Source organism: Equus przewalskii, chromosome 22, assembly GCF_037783145.1.
Source record: "Equus przewalskii isolate Varuska chromosome 22, EquPr2, whole genome shotgun sequence".
Taxonomy (NCBI): Eukaryota; Metazoa; Chordata; class Mammalia; order Perissodactyla; family Equidae; genus Equus; species Equus przewalskii.
Genome location: NC_091852.1, coordinates 40,444,003 through 40,461,640, shown reverse-complemented (window position 1 = coordinate 40,461,640; position 17,638 = coordinate 40,444,003). Strand labels below are relative to the sequence as shown.

At 39.8% G+C, this 17,638-nt stretch overlaps 1 long non-coding RNA gene across 1 annotated transcript; it reads right to left on the bottom strand.

Annotated features, from left to right (window-relative positions):
* Positions 1–1,558: 1,558 nt before the first annotated feature.
* LOC139078533 (uncharacterized) lies at positions 1,559–17,572 on the bottom strand. Its single transcript, XR_011531534.1, has 4 exons — positions 17,453–17,572; positions 10,159–10,256; positions 9,622–9,719; positions 1,559–3,739 (listed from the first exon to the last, which is right to left on the bottom strand). It is a non-coding gene; the product is annotated as an uncharacterized lncRNA (long non-coding RNA).
* Between the last annotated feature and the right edge of the window lie 66 nt (positions 17,573–17,638).

The following is a 17,638-nucleotide window of genomic DNA, read 5'->3' as shown; positions in this document are numbered from 1 at the left end:
TAAGTGGTGATTTTCCTCGTTCTTGGTATGATGAGTGATTTTTGTTTGTATTCTGGACATTCTGGATATTATTTTATGGAACTCTGGGTCCTATTTAATCTTTTTTATTAGTAGATATTCCCTTTATTGAAGTGTAGCTTGAGGGCTGGATGAGTGGATATGTCTGGTTTCCTGATGTGCTCTGCCAATACCAGAAGTGGAGAGCTGGCCCACACTGCTTCTTGTATGTGGATGCAGTAGAAGTTAGCTCCCTACTTAGTCCTATGACATCTTCTCTGAGAAAGCGGGGCATCAGCTTGTATTGCCTCATTGCCTCCGAGTAAGATGGCATCTCGAGACTGTGTCCTGCTGACACCAGGGGGAATACAAGAGTGGGGAAGCAGAGGGCTGACTCACCTGCTTTGTTGCTGCAGGTTGGGGCAGAAGCAACCTGCTGGCGATCCTTGACATCAAGGGAGGGAAAGGGGAGATGAGTGCCAACTAATTCGGCCTCATGCCTCCTCTTTCCACCTCATTGATGCCAGGTGGGCACAGAGGTTCAACTCCCCACTGGGATCCAATGACACAGGGATGGGGGGACTAGATGTGACTCACAGTTTGTGTAGTCTCATTGCTACCCAGTAGGTGTGGGAGGCTCTGCTTGCCACTGGACCTCACTGACACCATCCTGGGCGGGGGAAACTGTGTTACCAATTGCTTCTGTTGGGGGTGGGGGTGGGTGGGATGGAGAGTGGGGCGGAAGATCAGCTCCCTACTCAGCCCCTCGGAAACTATTGAGTGGACGGAGTGCCATTTGCCTGGGATAAGGTAGTATTGCCAAAATGGTTTTCTGTTGAAGGGCCTCCCTCTTCCTAGTCTTTTGGCTAGGAGGAATAGGCTTTTCTTAGGGTCTTCTTTTTGGTCTGTGCATGTTGGTGTTTTCCAGTTAGAGGCTTCTGCAGTGCCACATCTGGGATATATAAGGGGGTGCTGGTGGGGAGGAACTCACTGCTATGTCGTTGCTCAAGTCCTAAAATTCCTAGGCAGTCTATCTTCTTCCCACCTTTCAGAGTTTTAGTCAGCTTGCTTGTGCTGTTATGTTTATGAATTCTTCGTTGTAAGAGGGAAGACCTCTGCCACTGTAAGAGGGAGAAATGAGGCTACTCCATGTTGGAACTAGAAGTCCCTGTAACAATTTTTAAAGAACTCTCTGACATTCAATTTGGTCATAATATTTCCGTGGACCTTGTATGGTCCATTGGACCATGGACTGTTACATAAGAGTGCTATGTCTGTGTGTGTGTGCCGGCGTGCATGTGCACACAAAGACAAATTGAAATGACTGGACTTTTCCCTCTCCTAATATCCGTTTCTCATATTTTGCCTACCTTTCCTACACACACGCACACACACACACACACACACTCATTTATTTAGTTTGTGTTGTCGTTGTTGATCTACCATGAAAGTTTGCTTGCTTTTTTCTCCTATACCCACCCACTCCAAGCTTACTCCAAATCTTACCCTGTAATTCCTTGCCTTTGGGTGGATGCAAAAAATGAAGAGTCAGGTCCCCAAGTGATCCCAAGCATCTATATTATCCATTATTTTGCATCAATTTGATCATTTCTTATGGTATTGAAATTTTGTCTTAGTGGCCTTGCATGGAGAATTCCTTGAGCTCAGAACTCTGACTATTCAACTTCATATCTATAGCATCTGGGCTCACTATCTGGCACCTTACAGGTTCTCAGTGACTATTTGTTGAATAAAGTTGTCCATATAAGCACATCTTCCATTCGCCTCTGGTGCTGATTAGAATCCTTTCTTTGCACATCCTTATATGCAGCTTGTTAATTTATTTGAGCGTGAAAGGCATGGCCTACCTAAGGTTGAACTGTCCTACTGTGTGATCTTGGGTAGTTCACTGTTTTAGTTATCTATTGCTATGTAATAAGCTACCTGAAAATTTAGCAGCTTAAAATAACAATGAGTTTGCAATATGGATAGGAGTTGTTGGAGCCTGTGTCTTTTCCATGTGCCACCAGCTCAAGTGTTTTAACTAGGCCTAGAGGATATACTTCCAAGATGGCTCACTCTCATAACTGGCAAGTTGTTGCTGGCTGTTGGCTGGGAGCTCACTTGAAACTATTGGCCAGGGGTCTTGGTTATTGTCCATCTGAGCCTCTTCACATGCTGCTTGGGCTTCTTCACAACAGGGTGGCTAGATTTCAAGATGTAGAAGCTGCCAGGCCTTCTTAATACCTGGTTTAGAGTATGCATAGTATGTCTTCTCCTGCATTCTATTGGTCAAATTAGTCTTAGACCCAGCACAGATTTAAGAGGAGGGGAATGTAAGCTCCACCTCTTAGTGGAGTGAACAGCTTGTACATATAGGAAGGGGAAGAATTATTTTAGACTATCTTTGGAACATTAACTCTGCCATAAAATTTCTCTAGCTGTAAAATATGAAATGGGCAACAATAGTACATACATCATAGAGTTGCCATGAAAATTTCAAGAGATACTGTATGTTTCAAGTTTAGAATGATTCCTGGCACATAGTAAATAGTCAGTACATTTTAGCTCACTTAGCTAATTTTTGTTGATATGAGAATGGAAAATTGCTGCAAAATGCTAAGGTAGAGAAGAGCATAACTTTTCCTCCATGGACATTATGATATATTCTCATAAAGTCCAGTTAGAGGATTTTACTGGTTAGTATTCCCTTTGACAGCTTCAGTCACTGTATTCTCTTTGATTTGCTTCCTCTTAAACAACTGACAGAGATTAAAAAAAAAAAAAAGACAAATCATGAGCCATCACATGAAAGGAATAACCTACAGTTTTTTTGTATAATGACTTTTGGTGTCTCTGTTGAAATCCTTTTCCTTTTTATGCTCACTTGTGGGTATATTTCTTCTTGATAGCACTTTTCAGTCCCTCCACATTACACTTTAAAAAAGCAGTCCTCTAAAGAGACATAATGAATGATATCGGAATGACGTGCCCTGGGAAGCTGCTCTTGGTCCTGTCTTTGGAAGTGCTCATGTGCAGAGGTAGCTGTTTAGGAAAGTTACAGATCAGCAAGAGCCATCAGCCAGATAAATGCAAGGAATAACGAGTGGGGCCAGATAAATTCCAACTTGAGTAATCTCTACATTGTAGCAATTCCAACAAGGTAATTTCTTGTTTCTATACTAGAGGTGGGGATCAATGCTAAACAATGGAATACTAAAATTAGGTAAATTCATTATTTTTAGCAGTTGAAATGTTAGCCAGGTCAAACTTTTCATTAACCAGTGCATGGCGTCTTTGTAACTATCTTGATTTTATATAAAAAGCATTCAGGTTTGTGCCATGTTTTCATAGCACTGCTAATTTCCATTCTTTCCTTTTGATTCTGTGTCCAGACTTGCAATTTCTCCGAGTGATTAAGACCACAAGTTATTCCTTCTACAGCTGACATTTCCTTCCATGATTATTCATCTCTTTAGTTCTTTTAACAGCCCCATTTTATTAATGATCATTTACCATGCAGTAATAAACTCTGTGTCATTTAGTCCTTCCGGAATTTTCTGATCCTTGATTACAGTGTAACATATTGCCTGATTAATTGCTCATCATTGCTGTTTTCAGCTTCTGCGTGCACTAGTTAAGGGTATTTCTTCCCTTTTTAGCTTTACTATCCCCTGAAGGTTTTCATTTTCAACCACCTTATTAGTTGTCTCCAATTTCTCTCACTTCCTTCTTGCATCCCCTGAAAGCACAGAAAATATACTGAATCCTTGTAAATGGTTACCATTGATGCTTGTTTCAGTCTTGCACAGGGGTTCTCAGATTGTAGCGTGCCTTACAAGTACCTAGAGGGCTTGCTAAAACCAATTGCTGGGCCCAACTTCCAAAGTAGGTATGAGGCGTGCCTGGAAAATTTACATTCCTAGTAAGTTTCCAGGGATGTTAGTGCTGCCTGCCAAGGACCAAACTTTGAGAACCACAGGCATAGCAGATTAGTATGATAGTTAAGATCCTAGGCTCTGGGTTCAGCTGATATCGTTCAGACCACAGCTCTGAAACTTAACTTTCCCAACCACGTGATCTCTGGAAAGCTAAGGTTTTACAGCTTAATCTCTGTAAGCTGTAGCTTCTACATTCATAAAATGGGAAGAGGACCAACCTTCTAGACTTGTTATAAGGATTAGATGAGCTGATCCATGGAAAGCATTTAATACAGTGGCAAGATGTAAATGCTCAATTAATTTTAGCTATTGACATTCTTTACAAGAAGTGAGGAATTAATGTTCAAGCTCAATTACCAAAATTGAGAAAACGTGTCCCCTCCAGCACATTGTTCATTTTTCTCTGGATCTTGATTTCCTATACTGCTACAGTAGAAATGCCTTTTTTTTTTTTTTATGATTGGCTATGTGGACAGAATGATACAGAGGAAAGATCATGAGATTTGGAATGAGAAAAACGCTGGGTTCTAGTGTAGACTCTGCTATTCCTAGCTTTGTGACTCATAACAATTTTCTTCATCTCTCTGATCCAAGTTTCCTGTAAATATCTTCTAAAGTGGTGATATAAATGGTAAGGATTGTTATGGGGATCAAATGAGCCAGATCATTTGAAAGTTTATTTTTTACTTTAATGTTCTGTACAAGTGTAGTTGTTATTGTTATTTTTATTGAGAATAAAAGTCTAGAGCATTTTTAATTGTACTTATTCATTATCATCATGAAAAGTTATAGTTCTATGGAGTGACAATTATGGAAAAAGCTTTTCCCTTAGAATTATTTTGAGGTGGTAGTGACTTTAACTGGGAATTGCTGACCACTTACTTAGATGTGTGGATGTGTTATTTTCTGCTAGTAATCTAGCTAGATCTCTTTCTTATTGACTGAAATGCTGGTTCTTCTTTCAGACATTTTACCTGGAAAGAATTAACATCTAAATGACCATATTTCAAAATGATGCTGAGAGGGAGAGAAAAAATTATGCTATGTCTGATAATGATTGGAGCAAAAAGCACACTTAAGGGAACTTCGTTCTCATGGTATGAGTTGCTCAGTTTTGATAATAGATTTTAGACAGAAACTGGGGACTTCTCTGCTGATACTACAGGATTCTTTTAGAAGAGGAAAGAAGTTCCATTTAATCAGATTTTTTTAAATGCAGCGTTAAACACTGTGTTAGGTACAGTGGGAGATATCAAGATGAACCACACACACTTCATGATTTAGATGCATTTTTCTCTTGCAGAAAGCAGAACAGCATAAAAAAACACTACATATGTCACAATGAAGGTCAAATCAGAGGGCTAAGAGAATTTAAAGGAGGAAGAGATTATTTCTGGCTGGGGGATCAGCACCCTCCCATTTTCAGGCCATGTGCTGAGCCACCTTAAGCCAGTGTATCTGAGTATCATAAGGAGCCTGGAAAGGACTTGGTGAACCCAATTTATTGACCTTTCACAAAGGATTATATTTAAACCAGCTCAGACAGATGAGAATCTATCCTCCATTGGGGGAAGAAATCCTTCCCTTGAAGGAGATTCTATAACCTTCCTTATTAGCTCATTTCAGTATTTAACAGCCTACGCTTGTTGCTGACAGACCTGCTTCAGCTTGCCCACAAACATCAGGATTGGTCCTCTCTGGACTTGCAGAACACAAACTTCCATCTTTGTGTTAGGCGACCATCATCATATCTCTGGGACCCCCATGTCTTTGCTTCATTAGTTGATTAACCAATTAAGTAAATAATCCTGGGAGTCAGGATACAGTACTGGTTAAGAGCATTGAGAGTCAGGCAGTTTGGGATTAGAGTCTTGGTTGGCTCCTTCACTTTCTTGTCCAGTGACCTTGGGCAACGTTACTTAAAACCTCTGAGCCTCAATTTTCTTACCTGTAGAATGGGGATAATCACATATCTATCTTGTGGGGTTGTTGTGAAGATTAAATTAAAAAGATGCATGTTTTAGGTTGAAGTACGTGAAATCACCAATAAGTGACCATTTCGACCAATAAAAAGAGCAATTTTATATGGTTCAAGGTAATAAATGGCTTAGCAAGTTACCCTGAATCTACCAAAGACTCAACCTTAATAGCAATTTTTAGAAACAGAAGAAAAGACTACTATTATTATTTCATTGCTATCATTGTTATTATCGTGGTCTACAATATCCAGGCTGCAAAGGGTTCCTGGACCCAATTCCAACATATGTGGAGGCTTCCCCACACCAACAGACAGTTCCCAGATACCAACAGGGTGTCTGAGAATTCAGCTCAATTCTGACACCATCTACCCAGAGATAGAATTAGATTCTACAGGTAAAGGGCTCACGCCCAAAAGACAGCCCTCCACCTCAGACACCGGCCGCAAGTGCAGGTGGTTATCTGTGCTTCTGACCTACTGGCTGCAAACTGGAGGATCCAATGACCCCCTCCTTGGGTTTGATTAATTTTGCTAGATCAGCTCACAGAACTCAGGAAAACCCGTTTACTCACTTGATTACCAATTTATTGCAAAGGATATTGAAGGATCTGTATCAACAGCCACATGAAGAGATACACAGAACAAGGTCACAAAATCAGAGGTGGGACAGAAGGTTTCAATCCTCTGGTCAGATGGTTGGTTCCACTGACACCAGCCCCCAACTTTGGGTCTGGTCCAAAAGTCACCTTCATTAACATAGACAAGACACCCATTTCACTTTTATGGCCCGGAGGCATTTTTAGAAACTGAGATCAAGAGGCTAAATATTGTAACAAAACATGTTCCTATTGCTCTTATCTCTCAAGAAATTCTAAGGGTTTTGGGAACTGTGAACCAAGAACTGTGGATGAAGACCAACTATATCTGAGAAATATATTTCAGTCATCTGAATTAACAATTATGTATATTTCTTATAAATCATAGTATCACACAAGCTCAGTGTTGGAGGATATTCCTGCAAACAAACCATTACAAAACAGTGAAAACATTCGTTATGGAGCTATGCACAATGCCATAAATGTGTGGAAGACAGAGCACCTGGGTTATCCTGCAAAAGTTAGGGAAGGCTCCAGAGAGGCGGCAGCACTTGAACTGGGCCTTGTAGGGTGAGCTGGGGATTTCTGCATAGAAAAACTGCTGGAGGAGTCCCAAGCAGAAGAAAGAGCATGTGCCCAAGGCACAGAGTTAGGAGAGAATGTGGGAGATTTGGGAACCTGTCCTGATTCTGTATGGTGAGTGTGAAATAGGACTGTGAGAGTAGAGGGAATTGAGAGTGGAGAGAGGAGAAGGGACATGGCTTAAAAGAAATGTCGATTTTATTAGGGAAGTTTCATGATTGGTTTTGCAAGTTTGAAAGCTTCCCCTGGAGGTTTTGTAGAGAACGTTTGGCCTGGAGCAAGCGTAGAAGCAGAGAGATGCATAAAGGAGCTAGTGCAGCAGTCCAGCTGAGAAATAATGTAGGCTGAACCCAGCGCAGCAGCAGTGTGCTTGAAAATGATATATTTCCAATGTATGTTTTACAGGTGATGGGTGGGCTCAGGCAAGAGGGTGACGTGTAAGTTGACCCCTGGACTTGCATAGAAAATAGGAGCAGGAGGAGGAAGACTGGGGCCTGGGAAATGGATAAAAGAGGGCTGAGAAGATAGCAAGTTGAGTTTCAGCCATGTTGCATTTAGTGTGTGTGAGAGCTTCCCGTTTCCTCTGAAGTTCCTAGAGCCTGGTGGTTCTGATCTGACGGCAGCATGAGGTGATGTGGTCTAGTGGGCACCACAGGGGTTCAGGAGACCCTTGCCCGGCATTTTGACAGGGTGAATTACACTTTGCTTTTCTGATTTCACCAGAGTCTTGCCTCCCAAATGGCATTGGTCATGTACCTGTGCTGGGGTAATGGTTAATAAGTACAAAAAGTGGCTATTATTAGTAAATAAATAGAATGTTTACTATGTTTTAGGCTCTGTTCCAAATGCTTTCTGTCTAAACTTCGCTTAATTTTAGCAACAACTCTATGAGGTGGGTAGTACTATTAACCCCACTTTATAGACGAAGAAATTGAAGCTCATGGAGGTTAATAACGTATCCAAGGCCACGTAACTGGCGAGTGGTGAAGCCAGGATGCAGGTGGAGGTCTCCACAGTTCCTAAGCTTATGCTGGGATATGTAATTTGGCCTAGGCTAGAGAATCATAAATTCCCTGCTTTATAATGGGATTTTATTGTTTCTAAAATAAATCTTATTTGGTCCAGATTATTTTACACAGTGTTCTGAGGTTTATCGATTTAATAAAACAATCCATGGATTAAAAATTCCTCTGTCTAATCCGTGTTCTCCAGTGGGAACAATTCTGGATTTTGGTGTATTTGATCTGTTATTTTGTTTCACTCTCTAGTTTGGGAGTCCCCCCGTTTGGAGGAGTCAGAGAGGAGTTACAATTACAGATGATATTTACTCTCTAAAGTAAATTCAATTTATTGCTTATTTTTAATTTTGACTGAAATAGAAATTTTTGTTTTCTGGTTTTCTTGCTAGGTCACTTACATGATGTGCCAGTGTCTGGCATTCTTACAGTCCCTCCATTCATCCTTGCTATGGACTGAATGTTTGTATTCCCTCAAAATTCATATGTTGAAGCCCCAGTCCCCACCACGATGGTATCTGGAGGTGGGGCCTTTGGGAGGTACTTAGGTTTAGTTGGTTCATGATGGGATTAGTACCCTTATAAGAAGAAGGACACCAGAGCTGGCGCTCTCTCTGCCGTGTGATGACAGAGCTAGAAGGCAGTGTCTCTAAGGGGAGCCTCATCAGGCTCCAGAACCGTGAGAAACTGATAGTTGTTCTTTAAGCCTCCCCATCTATGGTATTTGGTTATAGCAGCCCAAGCCAACTGACAGTCCTCCTGGGAAGACGTAAGTAAGTAAGATGACGACTCTCTCTGCTGTGGACTCCTACAATGGTGACAGTCCTCAGTGTAAGAGAGTCCCTTACCTTGGTAGCAGCTCAGACACTGACTGATGGAAAAAACCAAACTAAAATTTTCTTTCTGTAGTTGTGCTTTTATGAATTATTTAACTGGGCTTTGTCCCTCCCTGTATTTAATTGCACTCACGGAGAAAAACCATGGAGTGTTGGCATTAAGAACCCTTTAGAAGACAAAGCAGATGATTATTCTTATCATCAAAGGAGGCACTCATGTTGGTGCAGTAGGAAGCACTGCACAGAAATAGCTTGTTGGCAGATCTGCGCTCTCAAGGTGGATATCTTCAAGCCATCCTTGACTCTAGAGCAGAAAGGCAACCAAGTACAATGCCGAGGAGTGGGGAAATGGTACACTGAAGGCAGAAGGATCTCATGTGAAATTTCAAGTGGCCTTCAACAGCGCCGATCAAAGAAAAGATTCACAATGATTCGCTTTCCTTCCCAGTGTAGGAACTACTATCCTCAGGAAAGCCCAGATCTCTTCCCAGCTCGGGTATTAACTGATAGTTTAAATGAACATAATCTTTCACTTACTTGCCTTTGCATGCACTGTTTCCTCTGTCAGGAAGACCTCCCACCCTCCTCCACCCTAGTTCTTCTGGAGAATTCCTACATGGGCTCCCATACCTAAATAATAACAGTGATACTAGCAAATGTCTATGGAGTACTTACTGTGTATCTGGTAGTGGGTAGTGTCAAGGGTGCAGTGTAGGGCACGGAAGTATCTGCTTCAGATGCTGGCAGTAAGGGGTTGCATTGTCTATAGAGAACTAAAAACAATTACAAAACCAAAAAATGAGTCTGCTTTTTCTAACCATCATATGTTGGCAATTCTAAACAATGACAGTGATAAAATACTCCTCCCCACTCAGTCAGAGTTTTCCCAGTGAGCCCTCCTTCACCCTTGGGACCCACTGTATTTGCCCACCACCTTCCCAAGCCTTTACATATATTAACTTCCATAATTTGTCCCCATTTTACAGCTGAGGGAACTGAAGCACAGAGAGCGCATGTGACTAACCTAAGGGTATACAGTGTGGTCATACCCACCTAGCAGGTAAGTGATGTGGCCACGGCTTCAACCCAGGCAGTATTGCAGCAGTTCACTCACATAACCACTGAACATATGACTCTTGGAATATCTAGTCCGCAAATAAATATACCTCCATAATGGTGCCCCTGATCCACCCAGGAGAGAGTGCTCCTTACTTGTGTTCCTCAGCACTGGGTTTATGTTTCTATTACAGCATTCACTGGGCTGCAGGGCGGTGAACTGAGGGCTCCCTGAGCCTAGCTCAATGGCTGCCCTGTAATAGATGCCAGATAAATGAATGAATGAATCTTTCCCAGAACTGGAAAGATTTCCATCTACTTATGTATATTATGTATATATTATGGCGATTGGTAGAAAGCTCTGGATTTCGGTTTGGGATTTGAGAACAGCCTTCAGTTCTGACTCTGCTACTAATTATATCTGAGACCTAGAATCAGACATTTAATACATCTGGATTTTTATTTTCTAGTTTGTGAAATAGGGGATGAAGTTATATCAGTGATTTTCAAAAGCGGTAACCTTTTTACAAACTAAACTCAGATGAATTTCTTTTTTCCCCCTTCCATTGCTAAAAAGCATTTTTGCAGAAAAAAAGCCTTTTTATTTAAATATAACATGCTACAGAAAGCACACAAATTAATTAATTATCACAAGATGAACATGACCATGTGATACCACTCAGATCAAGAAACAGAACATTACCAGCCCGCTGGTGCCCTCCCTCCTGGTCAAATGTGAAGCTCCTCTAACTTCTAATATCATAGACTAACTTTCTAATAAATGGAAAAATTTAATATATATTATTTTGTGTAAGTCTTCTTTTATTCAACATTATGTTTGTGAGCTTCATCCATGCTGTCATAACTGTAGTTCATTCATTTTCCTTGCTGTATAATATTCCACTATGTAAACAGACTGCAATTTAATTATCCATTCTACTGTTTATGAATATTTTGGATAAGTGCAGAGAAAGCCATACCTAATGAATCATGGTAAAACTGCTAAAAAGATCAAAGACAAAGATATCTATTAAAAATTATTCACTCTTTTACTTTCCAGAATGCTAATTCCCTTCCCCCTTTTTGAGAACTCTTCCTTCTTCCTTACTCCAGCTGACAACTTCTAATGTATCCAGGTCTCCTTCTCACAACCATCATTGATTGGCCAGGACTGGACACCTGAACAATTCAGGCCAATCATACTTCCTGTGCTCATGCCCACATTTCCTAACCCTGGAAATAATCACAACCAGGTACTCTTTCAATATTCGTGACCTTGGGATCAGAGAGAGAGTTGCTATAAGAGACTTTGCAACTGACTGGGGCCATGTTCCCTAGGAGGAAGAAGTCATTCTGCAATGGGAGAAAGCACAGCTTACACCTGGATAGAAAGAGTATGGAGAGAGAGAGAGAAAACACCTCAGTGGTATCCTTGGCTTCCTTCATCCCAGAGGCCCCACCCGTCTTGCTCTTCCTGTTATTAGTTACTTGATCCATTAAATTCCTCCTTAGCCTACGTTAGTTCAGGTTGGTGTTCTGTTACAGCCAAAATAAATCTTACTAGTGTAGACATGTTACACAGACCAAAATACATAAAATCGATAAATGTGGAGCTGTTCTGCCTCATACTGTCACCTCATAGCAGTCCCTTTTAAAAAAACAATGAATTGAATGATATTTAAGATCCAGATGCAATTTTTGAGGAATGTTGAGGGTGGTAAGTATTGTCGGTATAAAATAAGAAAAAGTATTTGAACCCAGAATAGTATTTTATGAGAGCCTCAGTACTCTGACGCCTGCCCAGCGCTTTCTTCAGTGCTCTCCTCGCTTCCACTCAAAATGATCCTCTCCCTGGGCTTGCTGCCCTGAGCCTAGGTCACAGAGCATTGCTAGCAGAAGGTGTGAACCCTATGTTCTTCAAGTGCATATGCTTGACACAAAGAAGAAATTCAATAAATATTTACTTTGTGGTTGCTGCCCAAATTCAGCACTCACTACTTAGCCACGAGTGCTTTCCTCTTTGGTGGATGGTTACTTAACACATGTCTGCCAATAGCTACTCCAGAATCTCTTAATGCTTCTGAAATCTGCATTCTTACTTGATAAATGACTCCCTGCTCTATTTTTAATGAACAACTTCAGAGGCTCCCTTCTTTCTTGGAACATGTTTGAACCTTCTCATTTATACCTCTTGTCCTTCTCTCTTGCTCAAAGAATCTGTGTCCTTATTTTTTTCCAAAGCTGGATTCCATCTGAGAGACACTGTTGTTATATTTATTCCCTCTCTCTGGCATCTTCAAACTCCCTCTCTGCATAGACTTCCAACCCAACCTGTGTGTTTCTTCTTCACCTTGAAAGAAAATCATAGTGTGACGTTGGTGTCCGCTCTAGCTGCCATCATACTGCTTTTCCTTTACTGACACATTTCTTGACTAAGAAGTTCAAGGATATAGGGATCACTTGTCTTGAAACCTTTTAGTACCTTCTACCCATTTCCAAGGTAAGTTATTCTATCTCCTTGATTGATCTTTCTCTCCACCCGGGCTTTTCTTCTTCTTCCTGTCCTCTAACTCTGAACTCTGAGCACTTGTGCAAGGTCTGCCTGGGTGCTGGGCTCTTTCTTCTGCTACAAATGTTCTGTCTGCTTCCTAGATAATGTCTGTACAAATCACACCCGAATCTAAACTTTCCACCTTGTTCTCTCACTCAAGCTCCTGCTGTGTTGTCTTTAATTCCTGCCGAACATTCCCACTTGGCTGTTCCATTTTTTTCCTCTCAAATGAACACTCACCAGACTGAGTTCATCCTTCTCCTTCCATCCACACTGGGCTCAGCATGCTAAATTCCTTTCCTTCATCAATAACACCAAGATTTCCCCAGTTAGGCAGGCTTGAAAATGCCATCATTATTGACGTTTCCTATCTTTCATTACACATAATAATCAATCACTCTGACTCATGGAGATTGTTCTTTGAAAAGACTCTAGCAGCCATTCTTTTCTTTTTCCTGCTCCCACACCAATCCGTGATTTATATTAGCTGACGCCATTACAAAGCTCATAGAAGAATGTGGCATCTTCCTTTTCCCATGTTTTCTCTTCTTGATGGGCCGATAAATTCTTCTCACTCTGAAAGATATTTTTAGCTCCAAGCTATTTTTAGAACCAAAATTACTGATCTGCATGAATTCCAGGAATGAGCAAGTCTTCCTGTGGCTAATTCTCCTAGATCTGCTCATGTCCCATACGCTGTTTATAACTTCTCACTTAGAAGATTCTCCCAAATGGATGGGATATTTTAAAATCAGAATTTTAAAAAATTAAAATACCTTAACACATTTAACAACAGCTATCATTCTCACCTAGAAAAGTAGAGATGGTTCCCACACAACCTTATTTTGGTAGTCAGTTGACTACTTATTTCTCTCGATTGTAAGGAGTGCAGGAGCTATGTTTACTGTTCTGTAGACACTGTAGTGTCTAACTCAGGGTTTTTCATGTAGTAAGAATTAAAAAGTTTTTGATGAGTGGTTGGGTGACAGGGCTATATACCACCTCAATAATACATAGCCTTTGTAAATCTTCAAATTTTTTAATTTTTAGCATGCCAAGAGTCAACCTTGGAGTTGGTAGAATATGTTATCTTTGCTATTTTCTGCTGAGGAATCTGAGGTTAAAAGAGGTGGATTGTCCAAAGCCATACAGGTATTTGGCAACATGACTAGGCCCAGAAACTGATCTGTTTTCTTAAACCCAGTTTTTGAGCCCTAAATCTTGCTTTCTTGGGAGATCAGTAGAAGGTTTTGGAACAAATGATATTTAGAATTGAAATCTCTAAATGGGAATTTTCTCCCTTAGACTGTTCAGTAAGTTCATAAATAACATTTTTGTATTTTAAAATAAAGTCAGTCTGTCAGTTATTTCCATATGAAATTTGATTTTTTTCTGTTTATGACAGGAAAACAACTTACCTAAATTTAGATATTTTAGTTTCTATTATTTTATAATATTATCTAACATCTGGAAATGGTGGATCTGGAAGCAATGTAAGAGGTTGTCTAGAACAATCTCTCTTTATAGGACTCCCTTTCACCCAGAGAGAGATGGAAAGGGCTTGAGTGTGTGCAATGTGCTATTTATTCAGGGAAACTTAAAAGGTGAGGCACTTGAATGAAATGAATTGAGATGTGCTAGGAAACTCTGCACTTCCTTGGCTGCTATTCTCTCCACACCTAACCCTTTGTTTTACCTGTGATCTTTGTCCGGCATCCCGTATTTCCTCACTAAGGATAGTATCATGTGGGAATTACCTGAATTCATGTTTGTCTTAGGAAAATTTGTACTTGTCTCCCTGGCTATCAAAACCCTTCTGATTCCTCTGTTCTAGACATTCTTCAAAATTCCTGGTCTGTGGATAGCACTTTGATCTTCCATTCCTCAGATGGGCCAAGCTCAGATCTACTCTAGGCCTTTGAACTTGCTATTTCCTCTACCAGGAATATTCTATCCCAAAGACTTTTGCAAGTCCGGATCTTTGGGCCATTCAGGTCTTGGCTCACATGCTATCTCCTCTAAAAGAGGATTACTCTCAATCATAGCATTCTGTTTAATTACTTTCGTAGTATGCATCATCTGTAATTATCGTGTATATTTATTTGTTTGCTTGTTTACTGTATTTTTTCCCCTGCCATCCCATCTTGACTAGAATGTAAGCTTCATAAGATCAAGAATCTTGCTGAACCTATTCACCACAGTAGCACCTAGAGCATAGTAGGAGGCAATAGATATTTGTCAGGTAAATGAAGGATGAATTCTTATGAAATTTTTTTCTGTCACTTCAAGGGATTTTAGATATTGGGAGGTAAACTTGTGTAGTGTGTCATATTGATTCAATTTCGTCTCTGATTAATATGTAGGATTTTGAACTCTCAACAAGCTGAACATAGAGAGAATGTACATCAACATAGTAAAAGCCATATACACAAGCCCACAGCTAACATCATAGTCAATGGTGAAAGGTTGAAAGCTTTTCCTCCAAGATCAGGAACAAGATAAGGATGCCCACTCTCACCACTTTTATTCAACATGGTAATGGAAGTCCTGGCCAGAGCAATTAGGCAAGAAAAAGAAATAAAAGCCATCTAAATCAGAAAGGAAGAAGTAAAACTGTCCTTTTTTGCAGACATAATATTATATGTAGAAAACTCTAAAGAGTCCACCAAAAAACTGTTAGAATAAACAAATTCAGTAACGTTTCAAGATACAAAATCAATATACAAAAATTAGTTGCATTTCTATACACTAACAATGAACCATCACAGAAATGTTAAAAAATTCCATTTATAATAGCATCAAAAAGAATAAAATACTTAGGAATAAATTTAACCAAGGACGTGAACAGTCTATACACTGAAAACTATGACATTGATGAAAGAAATTGAAATAATACACAAATTAATGGAAAGATATTCCATGCTAATTGATCAGAAGAATTAATATTGTTAAAATGTCCATATTAGCCAAAGTGATCTACAGATTCCATGCCATCCCTATCAAAATTCCAATGGCAGTTTTCACAGAAATAGGATAAACAATCCTAAAATTTGTAGGGAACCACAAGAGACCCTGAATAGCCAAAACAATCTTGAGAAAGAAGAACAAAGCTGGAGGCATCACACTTCTTGATTTCAAACTACCTTACAAAGCTATAGTAATCAAAACAGTATGATACTGGCCCAGAAATAAACTTATGCATATATGTCAATTAATTTATGACAAAGGAGCCAGAAATATACAATGGAGAAAGGATAGTCTCTTCGATAAATGGTGCTGGGCAAACTGGATATCCACCTGCAAAAGAATAAAACTGGATTACTACCTTACACTATAAGCAAAAATCAACTCAAAATGAAGTAAAGAGTTGAACGTAAGACCTGAAACTGTAAAACTCCTAGAAAAAACATAGGGGGTAAGCTCCTTGACATTAGTCTTGACAATAATTTTTTGAATTTGACACCAAAGCGAAGGCAACACAAGGCAAATAAATAAATGGGACTACATCAAATTAAAAAGCTTCTGGACAGCAAAGGAAGCCATCAACAAAATGAAAAGGCAACCTACAGAATGGGAGAAAATATTTGCAAATCATATATCTAATAAGGGTTAATATCCAAAATATATAAAAAGTATTCATACAAGTCAATAGCAAACAAACAATCCAATTTAAAAATGAGCAGACAAACTGAATTGACATTTTTCCAAGGAAGATGTACAAATGGTCAACAGGTACATGAAAAGGTGCTCAACATCACTAATCACCAGGGAAATGCAAATCAAAACTACAGTGAGATATCATTTCACACCTGTTAGAATGGATATCATCAAAAAGATAAGAAAGAACAAATATTAGCCAGGGGATGTGGAGAAAAGGGAACCCTTTTGCACTGTTGGTGGGAATGTAAATTGGTACAGTCACTATGGAAAACATTATTGATATTCCTCAAAAGATTAAACGTAGAACTACAATATGACCCTGTAATCCCACTTCTGGATATATATTCAAAGGAAATGAAACAGAAGTTTGAAGAGATATCTACACTCCCATGTTCATTGCAGCATTATTCACAATAGCCAAAATATGGAAACAACCTCAATGTCTATCAATGGATGAATGGATAAAAAAGACGTGGTGTACACATACAATGGAATATTATTCACCCATAAGAAAGAAGGACATTCTGCCATTTGGCACAGCATGGATAGACTTTGAGAGCATTATGCTAAGCAAAATAAGAGATAGAGAAAGACAAATACTCTGTGATATAACCTATATGTGGAATCTAAAAATGCTGAACTCATAGGAACAGAGAGTAGAGTGGTGGTTACCAGGGTGTTGGGGTTAGGGAAAAGGGGAAATTTTGGTCAAATAGTATAAAGTTCCAGTTAGAAGATGAATCAATTCTGGGATCTAACCTACAGCATAGGGATTATAGTTAATAATACTGTATTATATAATTGAAAGTTGTTAAGAGAGTAGATCTTAAATGTTCTCACCACAAAAAATAAGTGGTGGTTAGGTGGCATGATGCCAGTGTTAGCTCACGCTATCATGGTAATTATTTTGCAATATAGAAGTGCATCAAATCAACCCATTGTGCCTTAAACTTTCACAGTGTTATATGCCAATTATTACTCAATAAAGCTGGAAAAAATGTCTAGAATTTTGGTCATATTGGTCATCACTTTTACATATTGCTAATAGATGTTTAGAGAACACTGTCATTCCAAATAATTGGTCCATGGCATCTGAATCTACCTGGACATTTTTGTAACGTCTAAAGGGTTACGCTATATGAAAAGACACCTAAAGCCCGGAAGAATAAAAGACCAACTCTTCTGGACGGGAAGCACCGTCCCGTTGCGTACTGTCTTCTCATCCCAGGTGAAAGGTACCTCTGCTCTCCAGTCATTGGATGGGGATGTTATGGTAGCGACGGCTCCTCCTGGGAGGATAGCATGTGAGTGTTGCAATTGGTAGAAGGGCTTGTTTTCTTTAAAAACCTGTGTCAAAATAGCCTTCTCTGAACTGGGCTTTGGCTGTTCTCTCACCAGCTTCTGTGATGCTGGCAGGCATTGTGA